Source organism: Equus przewalskii, chromosome 11 (genome assembly GCF_037783145.1).
Source record: "Equus przewalskii isolate Varuska chromosome 11, EquPr2, whole genome shotgun sequence".
In the NCBI taxonomy this organism is placed as follows: domain Eukaryota; kingdom Metazoa; phylum Chordata; class Mammalia; order Perissodactyla; family Equidae; genus Equus; species Equus przewalskii.
The window spans coordinates 33,081,733-33,097,243 of record NC_091841.1 but is presented as its reverse complement, the minus strand read 5'-3'; the positions used below and the strand labels follow the sequence as shown (position 1 = coordinate 33,097,243).

The window sequence follows — 15,511 nt, the reverse complement described above, 5'->3', positions numbered from 1 at the left end:
CTCCTCGGGCGGCCGCGAAGGGCTGGGCTGGGCTGGGCTCGGCTGGGCTGGGCTCCTGGGGGGCCGCGGAGGGCGGGGCGGCGCTCCCCGGCCTGGATCGGCCTTGGGACACCCACCCTCGGAGCCGGGCGGCCTCGCCCCCGGAGTGATGCGACCCGGAGCCTCGCGATCCCCGACGGGCGCCCCGTCACCTTCCCCTGGGCAATGCGGAGGGGGCTGTAGTCAGGTCAGACCAATGATGGGTGAAACTCCCCCCCCCCCCCCCCCCCCGCCCCGGCGGGCAGAGCCGCAGAGTGGGTCGCGCCAGCCCTTGGGCGCTGCAAACCATGAAACGGGCCTTCGCCCCTCCGGACCCTGATTGTGCCGGGCCACTGCTCCCCGCGGGGAGGGCAGTCGGTGGCAGTGGGCTGGGTGCGCGGGCCTGGGCTTGGGTCGCTGCCCCCTGACCCCCGTGGGGCTGCGGGAGCTCTGCCCTGGCCGCGCCCTCCAGGCCCTCGCTCGGGTCAGACGTGCCTGATGGCTGAGCAGGGGCCTGGAGAGGTGGCTGGGGGGTAGGGCCTGCACAGATCCAGAGCCACGAGCATGGAGTTCTTCCTTCCTTGACTGTCAACCCTGAAAAGAAAATGGCCCGTTATTTTTACCAGCAAAATGAGTTTATTCAAGAACAGCTGAGGAATTGCAGTTGGGTACATGAAAACTGTGGTGAACCACGGGCAAGTCCAGAGAGCAAAGGAGAGGGGGCTCGCCTTTATTGGGCAGAAGCGGAAATGAGGGGAGTGCTTTAAATGGAAGATCTGTGGAGGAGAGAGTTGGAGTGGTGGCGACTTCTCCTTGGCTGAGATGTATGTAGCAGCTTCTCATTGGCTGGGTTGTTGCTGGGTGAGGAGGGAATCTTCCTTCCTCCTGCTCCCTGGTGTCAATTAGCTGCTGCAGGGCGCATCTGCATAATAGCTTTTCCTTCTTTGCTTCCTGCCTCCATTTTGAATTAGGTTTTTGTTATCCAAATTTCACACCTTTGATTCTGGGAACCGGCTTCTGGGAATCTGTCCCAAATAAGGAGCTATAGGGCTCAAAAGGTGTCGGGCTTTATGTAGAAAATCAGTCATGGGAAACATAACTGCTGGTTTTTATGAGGTTGCTTGTCTTTCTTTCTTTTTTTTTAATTTATTGATTTATAGGAGATCTTTATATATTCTGGACCAAGTCTTTGTCAGATGTGCAAATATTGCAGACGTTTTCTCCAGATCTGTGGCTTAGCTTTACATTTTCATTTTCTTTCTTTCTTTCTTTCTTTTTTTTTTTGAGGAAGATTAACCCTGAGCTAACATCTGCTGCCAATCCTCCTCTTTTTGCTGAGGAAGACTGGCCCTGAGATGACATCCGTGCCCATCTTCCTCTACTTTATAAGTGGGACACCTGCCACAGCATGGCTTGATAAGCAGTGCCATGTGTGCACCCGGGATCTGAACCTGCGAACCCTGGGCCCCTGAGGTGGAACATGTGAACCTAACCACTGTGCCATGGGCCTGGTCCCTTCATTTTCTTAACAGTATCTTTGATGAGAAGTTTTTAATTTTGATGAAGTTCAGTATATCAATTTTTAATTTTATGGTTAGTGCTTTTTTGTATCTTTTCTAAAAAAAAAATGTGCTTACTCCAAAATGAGAAAAACATTTTCCTGTGGTTTCTTCTAGAAACATTTTAGTTTGGGCCTTTATGTTAGAGACTTGGATGAATCTCAAATTGATTTTGTGTATATTACGAGGTAGAGGTCAAGGGTCATTTTCTCCACTTTTTCCATCTTTGTGGAAGGGATTTTTCTGTCTGTTGGGATGCAAAAATAGAAAATACACTTCACAGGTGAAGATATATACTATTCATCAGGGAAATGCAAATTAAAACCACACTGAGATATCTCTATTCTCTCACTCAAACGGCAAAAATACAAAAAGACTGGGGCCGGCCCGTGGTCAGGTGGTTAAGTTCTTGTGCTCCAATTCGGCAGCCCAGGGTTTCACCAGTTCGAATCCTGGGCACGGACACGGCACCACTCATCAAGCCATGCTGAGGCGGCGTCCCACATGCCGCAACTAGAAGGACCCACAACTGAAGTATACAACTGCATACCGGGGGGCTTTGGGGAGAAAAAGGAAAAATAAAATCTTAAAAAAAAAAATACAAAAAGACTGACAACACCAAGTGCTGACGGGGATGTGGAGCAACGGGAACTCTCAGGCCCTGCTGGGGGAAATGCAGGATGGCACGAAATGAACTCTCTGGAAAACAGTTCAGTGTGTTCTCATGAAGTTAAACGTGTACTCACCAGGGGAACCACCTCCTCCACTCCTAGAGAAAAAATGTCCACACAGACATTTGCACACAGATATTCACAGCAGCTTTATTGATAAAAACTCCAAACTAGAAACAATCCAAATGTCCACCAGCAGGAGAACTGGATAAAATGTGGCGGCTCCTTACAGCGTAACCCACTCGGCGATGGAAAGAAGGGGCTATTGGTGCCGTAACAACATGGGTAAATCTCACGAGCACTGTGGTGGATGCAGGAGCCAGACCGCAAGAATACGTACCCTAGATTCCATTTACGCGAAGTTCAAGGACAGGCTGCTTCTTCCATCCTGATACTAATCCCCACAGTGGCTGCCTCTGGGGGAGGCTGGAACTGGCCAGCAAGGGGCAGGAGGGGGCTCCCTGGGGCGGTGCTTCTTTTCTACACCAGAGTTTCAAAGTGTGATCCCGCCGGCAGCACCAGCACCCCCGGGGACTTTTTGAACCGTCGTTCTCCCGCAGGCCCCCGGGCCCACTGAGCCAGAAGGCCTGGAGAAGCCCCACAGCCTGGCCTTTGACGAGCCCGGGATGATTCCGTGCAGGCCAGTGTCTGAGAACCTCAGCTTGTATCTTTATGGGATAACGGCCACTCAGCGTAGACATTTGTCAAAACGCTTCCAAATGTGCATTTCACCGTGTGTGAATTTTACAACAAAGAAATAAGGCAATTACAAATGCAAAACAAAATTCAAACCCTTAAAAACAACACCTGCTGGGCATCCCCTCCTTGTTCTGAATACGCTCGCTGTCCTGGGTGGGAGATGGGACAGATGCAGAAGAACGTGGGGCCGTCAGCGGGGCAGGGCCACCGGCGGCTCAGGCCTGTGTTGGGGGTCTGCTCCCAGGGGCGGGGTTGCTGCTCCCTGTCTCCGGTCTTTTTCCCCAGCTGTGGCAGAAGCAGAAGCCCTGGGGGGAAGGAAATATGCGACTCCAGGGGAAGGACTGGGCTTGTTGGCCTGCAGGAGACCCGTCCTGGCACTGCCCCCGCTGGCACTGGCCCTCCCTTGACCTTGGCAAGGCCAGCGAGGCGCTCAGGACATTTTAGATGCCTGTGGGGTGAGAACAGCTGACCAGTGCTCAGGTCCAACCCCTGGTGCAATTCTCTGAGGCAGGAACTCTCGTGGGCCCATTTCTAAGAGGTGGAGACGGAGGTGCTGGGTCAGCAAGGGAGGAAGGCATCCCGCAGGCCCAGGCTCCGGGGGCTGCGTCGTCTCAGAAGTTGCCTGACCACCTGGGTGGGAGAGGGAGGCGTCGGCGGACTTTGCACCAGCATTCCCGCTGACTCAGGGAACACAGGAAGGAATTGTTTGCTTCCAACCTTGCAGGAAGGGGCTGTGACACCCCCTAGGCCTCCTGGAGGCAACACCTGCTGGTGTTACCAGGCACCCGAATTAAAGAAGGTTGGATGCGTCCGTCAGCAGACCTAAAGCACAGTCCACACAGCTTCCTTTATCCTCAATATGGCTCCCTGGCTTTGCTATCAAAACCTCAAGTCATCACTCAATGCTGTCACTTACAGGAGATGCTGTCCCAGGGACACCTCGGGCCTCACTTCACACATATAATGGCCTTGGGCTACACTGTGGGTCCGAAGATCTCTGGGAAGGCCAGCAGTGCTGGGCCTGGACCGGCTCAGTCCCTGCCCGAGAAATGGTCCATCACGTCCCCGGGCAGGAGGCCGGGAGTGCAGGGGGTGGCGTGATGGCGACCAGGAAGGAGTTGGCTTGCCTGCTGCTGACCCCGTGATCTCAGGGTATCAATGTGCCTCAGGAAAGGGAAGACCCCCTAGGACCCAGAAGGACCCATAAGTTGCTCCATTGCCACATGGACCCTCTAGCGCCAGCCCAGACAGTAGCCTTGAGGGGCCAGCATTTGAAATGTAAGTTTGGGGGAGGAACTGAAGGGATGAAACCAGTCTCAGGTCACGGAAGAAGAGGGGTGGAGGAGGAGAGCTTAGGGGGCTGGGGAGAAGACTCAGGGGCCTGTTGGCCAGCTCTGACCCCATCCAGGTGGGCTTGGGGCTGGGGGCCCAGTGCCTGTGTCACAGCCTGTGCTGCCTGGGCGCCTTCCCAGGAGCCCTTAAGCCCTGACTGGGGCCGCCCAGGCGGTGGACGGCAGGGATGACCCCCTGGCACTCTTGCACAGGCAGCAGGGGACCGCCAGGGACCTCCTGGGCGCCCCCTACCCCAGGTGCCCAGTGCTGTACACCCACTCCAGGAATAGGCTGAAGGTCCTGATGGGTCAGCAGGCGAGAAGCTGCCCTGGAAGCAGCAGCATGCAGCGTCCACATGGCTGGGCGTGAGCAGGGAGGACGCCAGGACTCCTCTTCCAGCTGGATCAGGACCATCCTGTGTCCGCGCCAGGCCCGCAGCATCATCCCCCAGGAACCAGGCCAGACAAGCGGAGGCGAAGAGAGGGCGGCAGAAAACAAGATAAATGGCCCAATGGATGCCAGCCCCGGCCGCCAAACACCGGGGGCTGTGGACTGGGCTGGCCCACGATGTGCGTGTGAAGCAGCAGCTCACACAGAGCGTCGCCAAGCCCCTTCTTTCAGCAAACGCTGAGTCCCCGGATGTGGGCTGACTTCGGGGCGTGGACAAGTGAGTGCGCTGGGGCAGAGGCCATCGGAGGTGAAGGGAGGCCGGGAAGGGAGTCAGGGAAGGCCTCACTGAGAAGCTGCCTTTGAGCAGCCTCTAGGGCCTGGGAGAGAGCCACTCAGGCATTACAGACAAAACACCAAGGCCTGTGCAAAGGTCCCGAGGCAGGAGATGCCACACGTCATAGGAACTGTAAAAGATGAAGTCTGGAGGCAACAGGGGACCCCTTGAGGCCATCCAGCAGGGACAAACAGGACAGAACTTAGGTTTGAAAGGGTCCCTCTGGGCGCTGGGTGCTGTCAGACTGAGGGAGCAAGGTGGAAGGAAGCTGGAGGTGGAGAAGGGCCCACTGCTCTCCCCAGGGTGCAGGGACAGTGACCAGAGGGTGGCCGTGAGGTGGCCAGCAGCGTTGGATTTGCTAATGGAATGCCCGTGGACTGGGCAAGAGAGAGAAGAGCCAGGACAGCCAGCTGGCTGGAGTCTCATGGGCTGCAGGGGAGGGAGCAGGTCAGGGGAGGGGGCAGGCGTCTCTGGTTTGGGGTGGATGCACCCCAGAGATGCACATCAGGGGTTGCTGGGGTCTTGAGCTCAGGGTGGGGATCAGCCTGGAGAAGCCCGTCTGAGGGAGAGGCACTGGGTGTGGGGGCATTTGGACCCAGGAGGCTGAAGGGACCACCCAGGGGCGGGGGAGACAGAGAAGGACGGGGGCCAAGGACAAGGTCAGGGCTGGATCAGGGAGTCAGAGAGGAGCTGCCGGAGAGAGAGGAGAATCCCAGGCCTCAGGGGATGAGGGAGGGGGTGCTGCAGGGCCTCGGGTGTGGCCTCCTGGTGAGCCTCACTCCTGACCTTGCCAGGGCGGCCACAGTGTCAGAGGGAGCAGGAAGGACGAGGGGTGGAGCCGGCGCACACGTGGTGCTTGGGGTGGTTTTGCTGTGGAAGGAGCAGGCCTGGCAGCGTGGGAGAACTGACAAGGCGTTTGTGGCCTGTGGCAGAAGAAGAGAGGGGCGTGCTCAGCCTGGTCCTTGGGTGGACAAGGGCTGGGATCCAGGGCAGTCGCGAATGGGTGGCCCCTGTCACCTGGCAGGACGTGGGCGGTGACGGGAGGGAAGGGCAGCAGACCTGGGCACGGACAGGGCAGGTGGGCTGACCGCAGGTGGCACATGGGGAGGCTCCGCTGATCGCTTCTCTTCTTCAGGGATGCGGGAGGAAGCAAGTCCACCAGCTGGCGGAGGGTGGTGGGGTGAGGGGTGGGGGGGGCACTAGGGGAGGGGAGGAGGGGGTGTGAGGCCAGACTTGGGAGAGGGTGGGGCGTGGGCCAGCGCTGTGTGGCTGACCTGGGTGTGGTCACCTGTTCCTCCAGCTCCTCTGGGGGGTGTGGGAGGGCCGGAGGGTGGATTTAACTGCAATGGGGTTTGGCCAGAAGAATGTGACAAGACAGAAAGGGCAGCCATGATGGGAAAGGGCTGAGCTGGGCGAGGAGGGGAGTGTGGACAGCCAGGGAGGCCAGGATGGATGGTTGGTCCTGCGGGGAGGCGTTGTGGCAGGGGCGGGGTGAGTCTGGTGAACATGGAGGCAGGAGGATGGGCCTGAGTGTCTGAGGCAGGTGGTTTAAGGAACCACTCTCATTGGCAATGATAATAGAAGAGAACAACTGTGTAAATTATCTATGCCCGTTTAAGAAATTATCCTAGAAAGGAGCGGCTTAAACCAATAACAAACATTTTCTATTTCTCAGTTTCTGTGGGTCAAGAATCCAGGAACGCAGTGATTTCTTGGATCCGACAACGAAAGCATAGGCAATAAAAGAAAAAACTAGATCAAGGGGACTACATCAAAATTTAAAACTTCTTCATGTCAAAGGACAATCAACAGTGTGAAAAGAGAACCCATGAAATGGGAGAAAATAGTTGCAAATCGTGTATCTGCTAAGGGAATGACGTCCAGAATATGTAAAGAACCCCTGCAACTCAGCTCTGGAACAAACAGCCTGATGCAGAAACGGGCAAAGGACCTGAACAGGTGTTTCTCCAAAGGCAACGCCCACAAGCCCCTGAAAAGGTGCTCAAAGTCACTGGTATGAGGGAAATGCAAGCTGACACCACAGTGAGACGGTGCCTCACACCCATCAGGACGGCTGCTCTCAAAACACGGAAAACGACAAGTGTTTCTTGTTGGAGGATGAGGAGAAATTGGGGTGTTGTGTGCTGTTGGTGGGGATGTGAATTTGTATAGCTGCTGTGGAAAACAGGGTGCAGGTTCCTCCAAAAATTAAACACAGAATTACTGTGTGATCCAGCAATCCTACTTTTGGGTCTTTCCCCAAAAGAAGTGAAAGCAGGGTCTTGAAGACATACTGCACACCCGTGTTCACAGCAGCATTGTTCACAACAGCAAAAACGAGGAAGCAACCTCAGTGTCCCTTGATGGATGAATGGCGTTAAAAAGAAAACCACAGGCCCCAAACAATGTTATTTGTGCTAAAGCCCATGACATGAGCCTGGATTTGAGGCCTGATCTAACTGCACTTTCAGCCTCTCCCAGAAACGTCATCTTAATCGACCAGTCTGGAATTTTCTGGTCAACACCAGTCGGGTAATCGCTCACCTGGGCCCTCTTGGCTCCCCAGAAGAAGAGGCATCCATGTGACAAAGCCCCTACCTTTCCTTCCCCCAGGAGACAACGAGACGCCCTGGCCCCAAGTTAGCCTTCCTTTTCTTTTCTGGGAGCTCCCTGCCCGACCCTCCTTCCTATTGCAGCCTGCAGAGCTCCCTTCTAGTGGCTAGATGAGGTGCTGCCCGATTCAGAGGCGCTTAGTGAAGCCAATTAGAGCTTCCCATTTACTCAGTTGAATTTTGGTTTTAACAATGGACGAGCAAAACGTGGCATATCCATATGTGATGTTGTGATTTATAATAAACATGTATTTGGTGTTCATCTGTGATTCCTGGCTCACGGCTCCCAAAATGCTTGGAAATTCCTGAGCAACAATAACAATGGGAGCATCTTTTGTTAGAATATTTGGTCTCTCATTCTCAGTTCCTCAAATTGCTTCAGAGCCATGAAGGTGACATGGGTGTCTTTTTTTTAAATTATTTTTTATTGTGGTAACATTGGTTTATAACATTATATAAATTTCGAGTGTACATCATTGTTGTGTATATTTTGATTTCTGTGTAGATTACATCATGTTCACCACCCAAAGACTAATTACAATCCATCACCACACATTTACGCCTAATCATCCCTTTCGTCCTGCTGCCTCCCCTCTTCCCCTCTGGTGACCACCAATCCAGTCTCTGTTTCTGTGTGTTTATCTGTCGCTGTTTTAATCTTCTACTTATGAGTCAGATCATATGGTATTTGACTTTCTCCCTCTGACATTTCACCTAACATAAGGTCCATCCCTGTTGTCACGCCAGATTTTATAGCTTCTTATGGCTGAGTCGTACTCGGTTGTGTATATATAGCACATATTCTGTATCCACTCGTCCCTTGATGGCCACCTAGGCTGCTTCCAAGTCTTGGCTGATGAGGATTTTTAGACTGGTTAATTTTAAAACTACAGATGAGAGGCAGGCTCCGAGGAGTGGAATTTGCTTGCCCCTTTGTTGGGAAATATTTACATTTCTAAGGGAAACCTCTATCTGTAAAGATGCCTCCCTCTCTGTGCCAGGAAGAAGGGGGATGGCCTTATCTCTAGAAACTCTTAATGCCAGAGACAAGAATTTAAGTTGGTTGCTGTCTGGCAATCTCATGTAACTGATTTAGGGTGGTGGCTTCTGACCTTTACTTAATCCGATTTGATTCTTGTCTAAAAGTCATGGGATCACCCAATGACCAGACCCCACCTGCACTGATACCATTTTAACTTTTTTTCATGTTCTTTCCTTTGTCTTGTAAAAAGATGACTCACATACCCATGCCTTATAAAATCAGCCCTAACCCTCAACTCGGGGCAGCAGCAGGAGCTCCTCCTGCCCGTGGGCCCTGTCCCCACGCAGCAGAAGCTCTGACTGCCCATGGGTCCTGTCCCCATGCTATTCTATTCTCTAAATAAAAGAGCACTACTGCCAGATCTTGAGTGTCCAAGAAATCTTTCTTTCGACTCCTCAGCTCACCGACCCTGCATCCTTGGCTATTGTGAATAAGGCTGCGATGAACATAGGCTGCATGTCCTGTCATTCATAACAATCCCCTTTCCACCACAACTGGGTTTCTGTTACTGAGGTGACTTTTGCAAACCCCCTAAGGATGAGGGCTGGTGGCCAGGGGAACAAACTGTGATTGGAGGGTTGGTGCCTCCATAAAATCCAAACGGAGGGGGGTTCAGAGAGCATCCAGGTTGGTGGACCAGAACGCCAGGCCAGTGCCAGGCCCCAGGGACCCGAACTCCCAGGGACAGAAGCTCCTGCATTTGGGACCCTTCCAGACCTCGGCCTAAGTATCTCTTCATCTGGCTGTCCGTTCATATCCTTTAGTATCCTCTGTAATAAAGTGGTGATCTAGTAAGTGAACTGGCTTCCTGAGTTCTGTGAGCCGCTCCAGCAAATTCCTTCGACCCGAGGCAGGTCGTGGGAGCCTCACACCGCTACCACCTGGGGGAACCTTGAGGACATCACGCCGAGTGAGATGAGCCAGTCACAAAAGGACAAATCCTGCACGATTCCACTCATATGAGGTCCCCAGAGTCGTCAAATCCATAGAGACAGAAAGTAGGGTGGTGGGTGCCGGGGGTCGGGGGAGGCAGGTGGGGAGTGAATGTTTAAAGATTTAATTTTTTTCCTTTTTCTCCCCAAAGCCCCCCCAGTACATAGTTGTACATTCTTCGTTGTGGGTCCTTCTAGTTGTGGCATGTGGGACGCTGCCTCAGCGTGGTTTGATGAGCAGTGCCATGTCCGCGCCCAGGATTGGAACCAACGAAACACTGGGCCGCCTGCAGCGGAGCACGCGAACTTAACCACTCGGCCACGGGGCCAGCCCCAAGGGAGTGAGTGTTTAATGGGGACAGGGTTTCAGTTTGGGAGGATGGAAAGCTCTGGACATGGGTGGTGGTGATGGTTGCACAAGGCGAATGTGCTGTGGGGGATCAGAATTTGCCATCCCAAAATGTGTCTCTTTGCCCTGATTATTTTTAAGAACAAAAAGCTCTGAAAGAAACTTTGACCTTCCCCCTAACTGCCTAAAAGAATTTAAGGCAGAAGGCCTGTCCCCAGGACGGGCCATCCCCACACATAGCACTTGGTATCAGTTTACTGTGAAGGTCCTTGCTAAGCCCATTCTTATCTATTAAACATTTCCTTTCCCATCTCCATGAGTTGCCTTCTTCCCCTTTGAAGCCCTAAACCCACCCCCCCCAACATCCTCCTTTGTCTTCAGCTGAAAACGGTATTTAAGGGGGCATTCTGGCCATTCTGGCTGAGTTACCCAGTTTTCCTGGGTTTCTCCCATGTCTACATGGTATAAAGCTTTATTTGATTTTCTCCTGTTATTCTGTTGCAAGTGAATTTAATTCTTAGGCCAGCCAGAAGGACCTAGAGGGCAGAGGAATTGTCGTTCTCCCCTACAGTATTTAATGCCACTGAACTGTACATTTAAAAATGGTTAGGGGCCAGCCCCATGGCGGAGTGGTTAAGTTCACGTGCTCTGCTTTGGCGGCCCAGGGTTTTGCCGGTTTGGATCCTGGGCACGGACATGGCACTGCTCATCAAGCCAGGCTGAGGTGGCGTCCCACATGCCACAACTAGAAGGACCCACAGCTAGAATATACAGCCATGTACTGGGGGGCTTTGGGGAGAAGAAGGAAAATAAAAGTAAAAAATCCTTTGAAAAATGGTTAAAATGATAACCTTAATGTTATGTCGATCTTACCACAATTTAAAAAAGGAAGCTGAGAGTGGCCCAGCTGGGTGGCCCTGGCTTGGGTCCTGAGCTGCCGTCAGCTTCTTGGCCAGGGCTGCTTCATCTGAGGGCTTGACCGGGAAGGGAGGAGCTCTTCCACACTGTCCCACCACAGGGCAGTGGCAGGAAGTCCCTGTTTGCAGCCACGTGGGCCTCTCCCTGTGTGGTCTGCCCGCATGGGTGGTCTGGCACCTGTCTGGTTTGCAGCCTTGGGTGGTGGCAGGTGAGACTTACGTTAACTTCCTCTTACATAGAGTTTTTAACTTCCTGTTTAAAAACACACGCAATGACCACGAACAACATTCTGGGGGATGTGCACAGGTTGTAAACGTGGAAACGTGTTCATTGGCAGGAGGAATCCCAAGTTCAGAACAGCGATTACTTTTGGGGAGTAGGCGCGGAGACGACCGGGAGGGTCCCGGGGATTTGATTTCATAGGTTGGGGGGTGAGTATTCGATCATTCACAGGACTGCGCATTACCTATTAATTTCTCTCTCTTTTTAAAATTTCTACTTTTATTCCCTTTTAGATCCATTCCCTGCCCCTAAATTACTCTTCTAAGGCCTTTGTTTGCACAAGTTCTTGAAAAATGCATTTGTTCCTAATACTTGATTTTCTTCTTTTTCGTGTCCATATGTTCTAACTCACAGAACCTGTATGGCCCGCCTCCCGCTCTTCCCCCTTTTCCCTCAGCACCTTTTCTCCCACCGGCGCCTGGCTCTCCGGCGGCATCAGACCCCTCCCTGTGGACCCGCCCCAGGAGCAGGCCTGCAGGTGGGGGGGGGACAAGCAGACCTCTGGTGACTCAGTCCCACACAGCTCGCTGTACCTTGCCCCCACTGTCCCCACGCCTGCCGACCCTGGGTGCTAGCCAGCTTTCTACATCTGCCATCCCAAGAGGTGAAAAGAGTTCTTTCCTTTCTCTGATGATGGAGTTTGAACATCTCCTCCAGGACCAGCTGGACCTGTGGGTTCCCCTATGACCTCCCCATTCGCAGCTTTGTCCACTTTCCACGGGGATTGCTGGCGCTGCGTCCTGTCCATCCGCAGGAGTTCTCTTGGTGGCTTCTACAGGAGCCATTCTCAAACCTTTGTGCCTCAGGGCAGTTTTACATGCTTCAAAATTATTGAGAGCCCCAAAGCGCTTTTGTTAGTGGGTTATCTCTGTCAGTATTTACTGTATGAGAAAATAAAACTGAAAATTCACAACATGCCTTGATTCTTCCTTTCACAACAGCAGTGACAGACCGCTGACGAAGCCATGGGCACCACACAGTTTACCAGCCCCTCACGGACCAGGAAGCGCCCCAGGCAGACGAAGTTGCAGGTGCCTCATTTGTTTGGGGAACTTCCTGAAAGCAATTGCTTAGGACCTGGAGGCACAGAGCTCAGCCAGGCTCCTGGGGTCTCTAAACTCACTTCCTATCCTTTATGTGCCCACCAACCCTGAACGAATCATGTCTCAAACTCGCCCAATCCTAATCTAGCCTCCAAAAGACCCGCTTAATCCAGACCCCAAAACCTCACACACACCCCACGCTTGCCCCCGCCCCCTCAGACCCTGCTGAGACTCTCAAGGTAGGTGAGCTGACACAGCCTTATCAACATGTCACTTGGTGGCATTTTGGGGAGCTAGCATTCAACATATAAAGAGCACATTTCTATGGAAAAGAATTATTTTTAAAAATACGGCAAGAACAGTGCCCGGCGGGCAGCTGGATCTCGTCGCTGGGCTGCCTTCAGTCTCTGGGGAGACTATGTACATCGTTTTGGTTGAGGTGTACGGAGAAAATCCTGCTTCACACGGATTCTACGGTAGTCAGAAAAGGCAGGGGCACGTAAATAGCCTTTTTGGATAATTGTGGGCTGTCTCCTTTGATATGACAGTGAACCCCAACAAGAGGCAGTTTCTTAAGGTGCGCTGCGATCTGGAACGTGAGCCCAACCAGTCCCCTCTCCGCCCTCGGTCCATCTTGCTCTGTCCTGATTCCGGGACAGCCTGCCTTGGTCGCGTGGAAAGCAAGGTTCACAGAGTTTCACAGATCTCCCACAGGCCGACTCGTCCCATGTCCAACACGGCACCCTCACCACGTGCTCCTCAGACAGGCCTTCAGGGCGGGAAGCTGTCTCGCTTACTGCGGGCAGCGTCCAGAATTCTCATCTCCACTTGAAAGCTAGAATTTACCACGGCAACGAAGACTGTCCCTTGTTTTCCTTGAAGTGACAGGGTCCCTCATTCACTTTGGAGAAAACGTCTGCCCAGATCCCAGGCCTGAACAACCACAGCCCGTCGGTCAGTGGTTCTTTCAAGCCGCCAGTTCAGCTCACACCTGGACATCACGGGAGGGCACTTCCTGGGCGGCATCGCCCCTCAGAGCGAGCAGGACGCTGGTGTGACATCCCATTCCTCACCCTCTGGGGCTGAGACTAGATTCAGTTAAATTAGAAATGTTTGCTGATTCACCCTGGACGTCCCTAATTGACTCTGCACTTCTTTCCATGGGGAGTGAGGGGAGGAGGGAGCCCCGCCCCGGCAGGCCCCCCAGGATCCTTGCTAAGGAGCCAACAGCTTTGCCCACTATGGCTTTTGCACCATCTGTGCAAACAAGAGCCCAGTGAAAAAGGCAAATCACTTTATATTAGTTTCCTGGAGCTGCCGTGGGAAATTACCGGAAACTGTATGACTTAAACACCAGGACTTTGTTGTCTCCCAGTCCTGGAGGCTGCAAGTATGAAATCAAGGGGTGGTTCCCGCTGAGGCTTCGAGGGAGAGTCTGCTCCAGGCCTCCTCCCCAGCTTCTGAGGGTCTGCAGGCCGTCTTTGGTGCTCCTTGTCTTGTAGATGCATCACCCCCACCTCTGCCTCCCTCTCCACGAGACATTCTCTTTGTGTGTGCATGTCTCTAAGTTTCCTTATTATAAGGACACCCAAGTTGGATTAGGGCCTACCCTAATGACCTCATCTTATAAGAATTTTGCCAGCCTGTAACACACTTCCATGTTGTCATGAAACTAGTTTGGAGCTCAGGGCCCCTAAGGGCCCCTTAGACCCCACCTGGAGAGCTGTGGTCCAGGGTGTCTGCTCCTTCTGGCTTAGCTACTGAGAATGTTTACTGCAGCCAGCAGCTTCCGGTGGCCCCTTGGTGAATGAACGCACGTCCTTGATTTTGATGAAGTCAAACTCATCCACTCATTTTGAAGTTTTGTGCAGAAAATTGCTTGTTGACTTTATCACAAAGACCATTTCCACATTTCCTCCTACAACGTCGGTGCCTCTCCCATTAGTCTGGCACTTCCACCCTTCATCCACCTTTGAGGCTTTGGTGGGGGTCCCGTTTACCTTTCTCCAAGCATAGAGCTGGGTCCTCAGCACCAGCCTCGCCTGGGAGCCCGTCCCTGCTGCTGCCGCCCCTGCCTCGCGCCAACCCCTCCAGGTAAAGGTGTACTTCCTGCCTCCATTCTGTTCCCGGCAGCTCGATACAGGTGCGAGGGACATCTCACCTCTGTGCTATTCCATGCATCAACCTCTTGGTAAATCAAATATTTTGAAGAAGTTACAAAGAAAGGAATAAGAAAAAGCTCTTCCTAAACAGCATGGGGAGCCCCTCTCAGCTCCCGGCCGGGCCTGAGTGGGTTTGGGGGCCGAGGCCAGCTGTGGGGGAGGGGAGGACAAGGACTAGAGCCATGCTGGTCGGGGGAGGGCCACAAAGGCGTGCCTGTCCCCAAGACAGAGACGGGCCTTGTTCCTGGGGACGCTTGCTGGCGGCACAGCTGGGCACAGAGCAGCACCCCCCTCGCTGACTGGGACGTTCTCCGCTCGGCCCCTGGTCAGCCCTCTGCAGCCCTGGCCTCCACTGGGGCTGGCGCCACCACAGCCTCCCTCTCCCCTGCTTGACAGCCTGGCATGGGAGGAGGGGATGTAGGTTGGGGACATGAATCCGGCCAAGTGGCATTGGAACTCAGGCCCCTCCCACGCACTGGGGCTCAGGTCAGGTGATGTGGTCCCCCTGTGCCTTGTTCCTTGTCCTCGCCTACTTCCTGGGCACTGAGATGACCAGGATGTCAGGGAGGGTACACTCAGTCACCCCGAATCTGGGGACCTGCGTAGTGCTACCCTCAGGGCAGAAAGCAGAGTAACTCCTCACGCCGACCCTGATGACCTTGAGCCCCTCACATTCGCCAGCTCTGGGGAACATCCCAGGAAGGGGTGGGGAAGGCCCTTCCAGGAGCCCAGAGGCAGCTCAGGCAGGGGTGCTTCCAGGAGACAGGCGGGAAAGCCAAGGCCTGGAACACTAGAGTGTGGGGAGTAGGGGCTTGGGGCCGTGGGGCTGGGGGCTCCTCAGGCTGTCCAGGAAGCAGAGTGAGGACAGCGGTGGACAGAGCAGGTGGTAGGCTGTGGTAGGTTCTGAGGCTCCCAAGAGATAAGTGACCCAGTCTGGAGGGAGGCAGTGTCCCCCAAAGACCAGAGCATCCTGGGAAGGTGGAGCCCTGCTGGTGGGGGTGGGGCTGGGCTGGGGACAGTCCCTCTGACCTCTGGTTCTAGTTTGGACATCCTTGGGCCAGCAGAACCCGCGTTCAAAGCACGTAGAGCTGGGGGTGCCTGTCCCGTCTCCACATGGAGGGGCTCAGGAGCGTAGGACTGGTCAGGGTGGCCGGGTCAGGGTGCTCAT

At 53.8% G+C, this 15,511-nt stretch overlaps 2 long non-coding RNA genes across 2 annotated transcripts; both read left to right on the top strand.

Moving 5' to 3' along the window:
• Positions 1-34: 34 nt before the first annotated feature.
• LOC139074543 (uncharacterized) lies at positions 35-12,049 on the top strand. Its single transcript, XR_011524236.1, has 3 exons — positions 35-226; positions 9,742-9,930; positions 11,493-12,049. It is a non-coding gene; the product is annotated as an uncharacterized lncRNA (long non-coding RNA).
• On the top strand, positions 1,310-9,019 carry LOC139074542 (uncharacterized). Its single transcript, XR_011524235.1, has 2 exons — positions 1,310-4,946; positions 6,679-9,019. It is a non-coding gene; the product is annotated as an uncharacterized lncRNA (long non-coding RNA).
• Positions 12,050-15,511: the final 3,462 nt, after the last annotated feature.